We start from the raw sequence: 8,525 nt of genomic DNA, 5'->3' as shown, positions 1-8,525 counted from the left end.
ATTCATATGCAATTAGATGCAGAGCATTTTAAGTGCTGAATTTGACCCATTTTGACATAGGTACACACCAATGTTACCATCACCATATTCAAGATACATAACACTTGCATCGTCACAAAATGTTCTCTTCTACTCCTTTCCCAGTCAATCCTCATTTTCTACCTCCAGGTTGAAGCAAACATGGATGTACTTCCTGTCATTATAGATGAGGTTTATTCATCCTGGAGTTCTGTACAAATGAAACCACACAATATGTGCTATTTTGTGTCTGGCTTCTTTCCCTCAAGATAAGTATTTGAAATTCATCCATGTTGTTGCATGTTTCAAGGATTCATTTTTTTAACAGACAAGTAATATTCCATCGAATGCATATATGATGACTTCTTTATTTGTTGGGGGCATTCCTTTCTCAGTTTTTGGCTATTATGAATAAAATTTCTGGGAACATCTGTGTCCAAATCTTTGTAGGGATCTATAGTAAGCTGAGGAATAGCCTCTAAAAAAATCAGGTCCTAATCCCTGGAACCCATAAATGTTACCTTTTATGGGAAAAGGGTTTACACAGATATGATTAAGCTAAACATTTTGAGATGGGGAGATTAGCTTGAATTAGGCAGATGGGGTCTAAATGCCATCACAAGTGTCCTTAGAAGACAGACAGAGGAAGATTAGACATACAGGGAAGGGAAGGTGATGTGAAGACAGAGCAGAGAGAGATTTGAAGATGCTGGCTGTGAATATTGGGGTAATGCTGTCCCAAGCCAAGGAATGTCCTCAGCCACCAGCGCCTGGAAGAGACAAGGAACAGATTCTCCCCCTAGAACTCCTGAAGGAAAAGCAGGCCTGCCAACACCTTGTGCTAAGATTTCGAACTTTTGATCTCCTGATCTGTGGGAGAATACACTTCTGTTATAGCAAGCTACACTATTTGTGGTAATTTTTTACAGCGGCCATAGGAAACTAACACAAGAACTACATTTTGAGTTTTCTTTTTTTTTAATTTTGATTTTTATCAGGTAACTACCTAGGAATATCATTGCTAGATTGTGTAGTAAGTATAGGTTTAACTTGATAAGAAACCACTAAATTCTTTTCCAAAACTGCTGCACCCTTTTCAGTTTTCACTAGCAATAAATGAGTTTCATGTATTCCATATTCTCATCAGCACTTCTTATTCTCTGTTTTCATTTGTTTGTTTAGTTCTAACCATTCTAGTAGGTGTATAATGTTACCTCAATATAGTCTTAATTTGCATTTTTCTGATGACTAAAGATCAGAGCAACTTTCATCGTACTTATTTTGTCCATTTGTATAGTTTCTTTTGTGAAGTACTTTCTCAGATATTGTGCCCCTTTAAAGAAACCTGAATTGTCTTCTTGTGAAGATCTGAGAGTTCTTTACGTAGTTAGGTAAAAGTCCTTTAACAGATATGTGTATTAAAAAATGTTTTCTCCCAAGTTTGGCTTGCCTTTTATGTTGTTAATGTGTATTTCAAAGAACACAGGCTTTTAATTTTGATGAAATCAATTTTTAATGTTTTATGATATCTATCTGCCCCAGAGTCGGAAGGATTTTGCAACTAGTTTGTTCCTGATGTATAATAACTGTGTAGCAACTTGTAGCTACCTCAGCCCTCCTGAACTGTGAACTCCCCCCTCAACTTGGTAAGACCAATGTGCTGTGCTTGGGATCCCTCTCCCTGCTCTGTAATGTGTCTCCCAAAAATGAAACGTGATGTGATTGTAAAGCTTACCTCATTTGCTTTCATTCTTTCAGGAATCCAACTCATGTGTTACCTGTTGCCTAATATGCTCAATTTTACAGTTTGTTCGTGGTCAGAAGGTAAATCTTGTCTCTTTTATCTATTGTGGCTGGAGGTAGAAGTCTCTGAAATGATATTTTTTAAGAATAAAGAAATTATTAAACATTGCCTGGGCAGGGGATGCTATTAAACCCTATTAAAAGACAAATTATGAACTGTGAGTAATTTTTGCCATATACATGTCAATGAGTTAACAACCTTAGTATGGATTAAATGTTCTACTGTTTAATATAGAAAAATATCTCAATAGAAGATGCAAAATGGATCAGATAATTTGCAAAATAAAAATATAAAAATAGCTGGCATGGCCTTGACAGTTACGTTTCTGAAGTGTACTTTGGCCATATAAATGTAAAATATAAATACTCCTTGAGGATTACATGCATTTGCTCTGGGAAAGTAACTCTAGCTAGCTGCTTTAAATTTTTTGTAATAACTTACTTTCTCTGGTGCCTGATGATTATTAAACCAAAGCCTCCGCTGAATAGACAGCATACAAAACAATCCTCTTCCCCAAACCCAAACCCACTTACATCTCCACTGGACTAAGAATGCACTCTTGACTTAGAGGTTGCTCAGTCATCATCTGATTGATGCGATGAGCTGGGATTTGAATTTATAGTCAGAGAGGGGAGGAGTGCAAATTTAAAGGTCTCACTGTACTCCACGCAAAATAACCCAAAATCTCTGATCCCAGACAACTGTCACATTCTGCAAATGCTCAAGTAGAAAAGCCTGGTGGCCTCCAACAAAGTAGGTATTAAGCAGGAGTTACAAGTAAATGGCAGGAGCTAGAACCGGAAGTTGTGGAGACATAAAAGATGAAGTGGGTAGTATAAATTTAGCCAGGGTGAATAAACAAAGCAGGAGGAGAGAAAGAGAAGCAGATTACCAGAGAAAGATTACTGGAGTGGGAAGACAGAGAACGAGAGAATCTTCCCTGCTTTCCCCCCAGTTACCGAGCTCTCTGGTTTCCAGCCTTTTCTGAGATTTATTTTGTGCTCCTGAGTTCTACTTGTAACGGACAAGCATTTCATTTGCTTGTCTAGCACACTTGTCCATTTTTGCGTACTTAATTTTCTTAGGGAATCTATTCTTCCACTCGACACGATCTTATGGTAACTCTCAGCCACCATTTCCCACCTGTCCCTATGCTTACCACCCTGCTTATCAAAATGGAGAAAACACCCCTCTTTCAATCAATATTCCACTAGTGCTTTTAGTTTCATTCCCTCTTTCCTTCTTAATGATCTTACTGTTTCACATACCCCTTCTCTCTCTGGTATTAACAATACTTCCACCTTAGATTGAGATCATTGGAAACAGACTCTGAAACAGTGATTTGTGTGAAAAATATAGACGGGGGGCTGCGCAGTCTCGGGAAGAATATCTATAAATGAGCAAGGGAAGCAGGACTTGGCAGAAGGAAAATGAGTGGCTTTTCCAATAGAGGTCTCAGCCAGTCCTGTGGAGATATAGCATGGTCCTCCAGAGCCGTCCCTAATTAAAGCAAAGGGCTGGGTTAGGGTAAGAGTTGAGTGAGCTCTGAATGAGGCAATATGAAGACATGCCCTATAAATGGGGTTCTCAGGGAGATAGCTGGCAGTCAGGTCAAATTGTGACTATTCTGTGAACACGGGGCTTTCTCAGGAACTCTAAACTGACAAAGATTCTCTCCTTGCTGAAATTCTACTCAGTCTCCCCTCAACTCTCTTCTCAACTAGACTTTGACTTTTGAGCTTCCATTTCATCTCTGCATTGTGCAAATTTAGCAAGAACCCTACTAAGTCAGTTTAGCCATATTCCTCCGTTCTCGATATCTGATCACTCTTGGTATCTAATTGGGTTCCCCATCCTCTACCATCCCCCAAGTGATGTCTGGTCACCCTGGCCTGCCTTTGGTAAGAATCTCATTAGGCCAATTTAGCCAGAATCCCCTCTTCACTGTGATGTTTCCTCTTAGTAATTTTCCATCCACTGACCCCCACCTTTCTCCCTGACTGTAAATTGTGAATTTTCCTTATTGTATTCAGAATTGAGCCCAGTTCTCTATACTGAGGTCTCTTTTCCCCTATGTTATTAGTTTTTCTGAATAAAACCTGCTTTTACCACTTTACTGTCCAGCTCTGTTTAATCTTTGACAAAACCTACTTTGACTTCTCCGGTGACTCTTAGGCTGTTGGTTTTCATTGGTACTATGGCTGCAAGGCTGATGATTTTCAAGCTACAATGGAACTGGCAAGAAGGAGCTGGGAACAGGCAAGTTAAAAATGCCACGTAGCTCACTGTTCTTACCAAGGCTTTTGTTTTTTTTGAATAAATTCCCCTTGGGTTGTTGTAAGTCTTTGGTTAATTTTCAGAGTACTGAAAAAGTTCGTAATTTTGGCCAATGTCCTCATTGTTTTTATGAAGAAGAAAGTTTTCAGAGGTCCTCATTCCATCACTCCAGAAGTGCTTCTGCTTATCTTGGAATTTAGACAATCGTGCTGTAAAAATCTACTGACATAAGGTGCATAGGTTCTAAAAATTAGAGACAGAGATATACTGTAGTGATTCCCCCTGGCTCTGCTTTTCTTATGATATGAAATGACAGGTGAGAGTTAACCATCCTTTGGGAGGAGCTGGCTGACTTTAATGGCATAGCCCTCCTCCACCATGAATCTCTTGTGAGTTAAAACAGAGTGTGGAATGCCTACTGTTGGCTAAAAGACTGCTTCGTTGTATCTTAGTTTCAGAATCTGGACCATTTTTCCAAGCCTTTCAGGCCTCCAACTCTCCTGTTAATTCCACAATTTCATTTAACCTATTTCTTCTGGACAAGTGTAGAATTTTATAGTTCAAATCCCTTCTCCAGGGCTTCCCTGGTGGCACAGTGGTTGAGAATCTGCCTGTTAATGCAGGGGACACGGGTTCGAGCCCTGGTCTGGGTAAATCCCACATGCCACGGAGCAACTAGGCCCGTGAGCCACAACTACTGAGCCTGCGTGTCTGGAGCCTGTGCTCCGCAACAAGAGAGGCCACAACAGTGAGAGGCCCACGCACCGCGATGAAGAGTGACCCCTGCTTGCCACAACTAGTGAAAGGCCTCGCACAGAAACGAAGACCCAACACAGCCAATAAATAAATAAATAAATTAATTAATTAAAAGAAGGCTCAACATAAAAAAAAAAAAATCCCTTCCCCAAATGTCTTGGAGTAAAGAGATGCTCATGTGTGATAAACATCAAGATCAAAGGTGTTGCTTGAGATAATTTCAATCTGTTTGTTTGCTTTTTAAAATTTATTTATTTTATTCATTTGTCTTTGGTGGTGTTGCTCAGGCTTTCTCTAGTTGCGGATTGCAGGGGCTACTCTTCGTTGCTCAGACTTCTTCTTGCGGTAGCTTCTCTTGTTGTGGAACACAGGCTCTGAACGTGGGCTTCAGTAGTTGTGGCTCGCAGGCTTAGTTGCTCTGCAGCATGTGGGATCTTCCCGGACCAGGGCTCAAACCCATGTGCCCTGCATTGGCAGGCAGATTCTTAACCACTGCACCACCAGGGAAGTCCCAATCTTTATGTTTAGACACTTCCGTTCACCTCACTGGAGGGAAATACAGCCATAAGTGGTAGAAATAGGTTGATGAGACTTGTGTGCAGGGACTTTTTGTCCTCGGCTCTACCTCTAAGTGTGTGCTTTTCCGCAGTTTTTTCCACACTGAAATTCTCATCAGAGGAGACAATTTAGCAACATTTCCCACATGCTTTGACATTTTTTTTTTTTTTGAGGAAAATGTTTCATTCTATTAGGTTAATTCCACCCCAAGGTATTTGCATAAGTGGTGTGGGTCTGGCCTTTGACGTTATCTTCCTGAATGTTCTCTGATTGCGCACTCAGGCGTATTGTAGACACAGGGTCTGGTCTCATTGAATCTTGTGCTATCTTTACCAAATCAAATCTGTAAAGTTCACTTGCAATTTAACGTATTGTTTCTGAGTCATCTTGACATTTTGACTTCATAAGTGTAAACTGAAAACTGCATTTACTGGAAATCTGTTTTTAAAAATAAAACAACATAGGCCAGATCCATGACCTACAGATGCATTATAAAATTAGGCAATGCTTATGAGATAATGCTTTTGAAGGAAATTTTTAAAAATAAATTTATATCTGTTTTTAAAGCACATAAAATTGCAAGACTGCGTTGAATAGGAACAGAAAATATACAAGCAATAGTGTAAATTATTAGGATGGAATCTAGTTTTTTAAAAGCCGGGGGGGCAGTCCCTGGTGGCCTAGTGGTTAGGATTCCAGGCTTTCACTGCCATGGCCTGGGTTCAGTCCTAGATTGGGGAACTGAGATTCCACAAACCATGCAGGGCAGCCAAAAAAATAAAATAAAATAAAAGGGAGGCAGAGAGCATAGTCAAATGTTAAAAGGGTGACGATGTTTAGCATTGTTAAAAGAACTGACTGGGAAGTTTCTCTTTATTTCAAAGTTATAAATATAAATAAGTACGATTTTTGGCATAGCGTGCCTATATTTGAAAATCAGTGCATAATGGTTTTTATTAATAGAACCTTTGCATAATTCATAATAAATGATTCTAGTAATATTGAAAGTTGAAATTTTCCTGGCAGATAATTTTTATTAGCGACTTAAAGAATCTAGAGTTATTTCTTGCTGCTGAATGGGATCACAATATGACCAATTCCATCACTTTATTTTTCTTAAGCATTTAGAAATACTCAGGCATGTTGGCATTTAGAGGTAAACAAAATGGCTAAGCGGGGGTGAAGAGGAACTTAGAGTATGCTTACCTTATATATTCTAAGGTTAAGAATTTTGGGCAGTTATAAAAGGTTTTTTTTTGGGGGGGTGGGTGTAGGATACCTGGGAAATTTGAATATAGACTAAGTATTAATTAGGTGACACTAGGAGATTATTATAAATTTTGTCAGGTGTGAAAAATGTCACTGTGATCATATAGAAATAGATGTTGGGGCTTCCCTGGTGGCGCAGTTGTTGGGAGTCCGCCTGCCGATGCAGGGGACACGGGTTCGTGCCCCGGTCTGGGAGGATCCCACATGCCGCGGAGCGGCTGGGCCCGTGAACCATGGCCGCTGAGCCTGCACGTCCGGAGCCTGTGCTCCACAACGGGAGAGGCCACAGCAGTGAGAGGCCCACGTACTGCAAAAAAAAAGAAAAAAAAAAAGAAAAAAGAAAACTAGAAATTAAATCCAAATGACTATTAAAAAAAAAAAAAAAAAAAAAAAAAGAAATAGATGTTTACTTTTCAGGGGTGCACACTAAAATATACAGAGGTGAGATATTGTAACATCTGAGGGAAGCGAAGAGGAGATGGTGAAGTTACTTCTGAGTGGAGCCCGATACGTTCGGTTCTAACAAGTTCAAGCTGAACCACCCACTGAGGGTTATGTCTCCCTGGTGAAAATCAGCCCCAACACATCCCAGTTCCTGCTGGTCTCCTCCTGAGATGTGGTGGTGCATCTCTACCATGGGCTGGCCATTCAGCTCAAGTACCAGCACCCAGCACTCTCTCGGATGTGCGTTCAATGGTCTGACACATGCCTGGAGTGGGGGGATCAAACCCTCGACTGAAAACACATGATTCCAGCACTGATCAGGGAGATCTGGCTGGAACCCATGATGCCCCTACCAGATGTGTTGAATACTGTTCAGAAGTGAATGTGGTAGTTACTGGGCCTTGGGATCAGACAGTTAAATTGTGGCATCCCAGAACTCCTTGTAATGCTGTGACCTTCTGTCTACGAGTAACACCCTCTCCGTTTGGAGATCAGCTGATTGTGGACAAGGTGGGCAGTAAAGTGTTAATGTGGGAATTACAGAACACGGGTTACGTGCAGCAGTGCTGGGTGTCCAACTTGACGTACCAGGCTCGCTGCCTTTGAACATTTTCATATAAGCAGTTTTGTATTAAGCTCAGTTGAAGGCCAAGTGGCAGCTGAGTACTTGCTCCCAAGCCGTGAGATACAGAAGAAGCATGTCTTCAAGTGTCAAAGAAAATAATATTGAGCAGATTTGTCCTGTCAATGCCATTTCTTTTAACAACATCTACGGTACGTTTGCTATGGGTGGTTCTGATGGATTTGTAAATATTTTGGGTCCAGTTAACAAGAAGCGACGGCGCTGGTTCTGTAGATACCCCACCAGCATCACACCACTTTTCTTCAGTAATGATGGGACTACACTTGCAATAGCGTCATTATATATGTATAAAACGATGACATGGGACATCCTGAAGATGGCATCTTCTCATTTGCCAAGAGACAGATGCAGAAAAAAAACCTAAGTCCACCTAATCATCTCCTGAAAGTAGTTTCTCTACGGAAAGCTTTTCTGCTTCCTACAAATCGTACTTACCCCCTGGATGTGTTAGAGCCATCGCTGTTACATTATTTAGTATGGATTTCTCTGTTTTCTGTCTTACGAAAATCTTGTCTGTGTGTCTTTCCATACTGACTTTGTGTAGAATGACGATTCTTTGTTTCTTTTGTATTTGTTCTTTACTCTAAAATACTTCGACAGAAGAAAACTAAAAGAAACAAATATGGCAAAATTTTAAAATCTAGGTGATGGATACATAAAGGAGTGTTCATGATACCCTTTTCTCAACTCTTCTATATATTTGAAAGTTTCAATAATAATTTTAAAAATGTTTTGTAGCTGAAAAAAGTGTTTTGG

At 40.2% G+C, this 8,525-nt stretch overlaps 1 pseudogene; it reads left to right on the top strand.

Moving 5' to 3' along the window:
• Window positions 1-748: 748 nt before the first annotated feature.
• Window positions 749-8,143, top strand: LOC136131817 (mitotic checkpoint protein BUB3 pseudogene; annotated as a pseudogene).
• Window positions 8,144-8,525: the final 382 nt, after the last annotated feature.

Source organism: Phocoena phocoena, chromosome 12 (genome assembly GCF_963924675.1).
Source record: "Phocoena phocoena chromosome 12, mPhoPho1.1, whole genome shotgun sequence".
In the NCBI taxonomy this organism is placed as follows: domain Eukaryota; kingdom Metazoa; phylum Chordata; class Mammalia; order Artiodactyla; family Phocoenidae; genus Phocoena; species Phocoena phocoena.
This window is presented reverse-complemented; position numbering and strand designations above follow the sequence as displayed.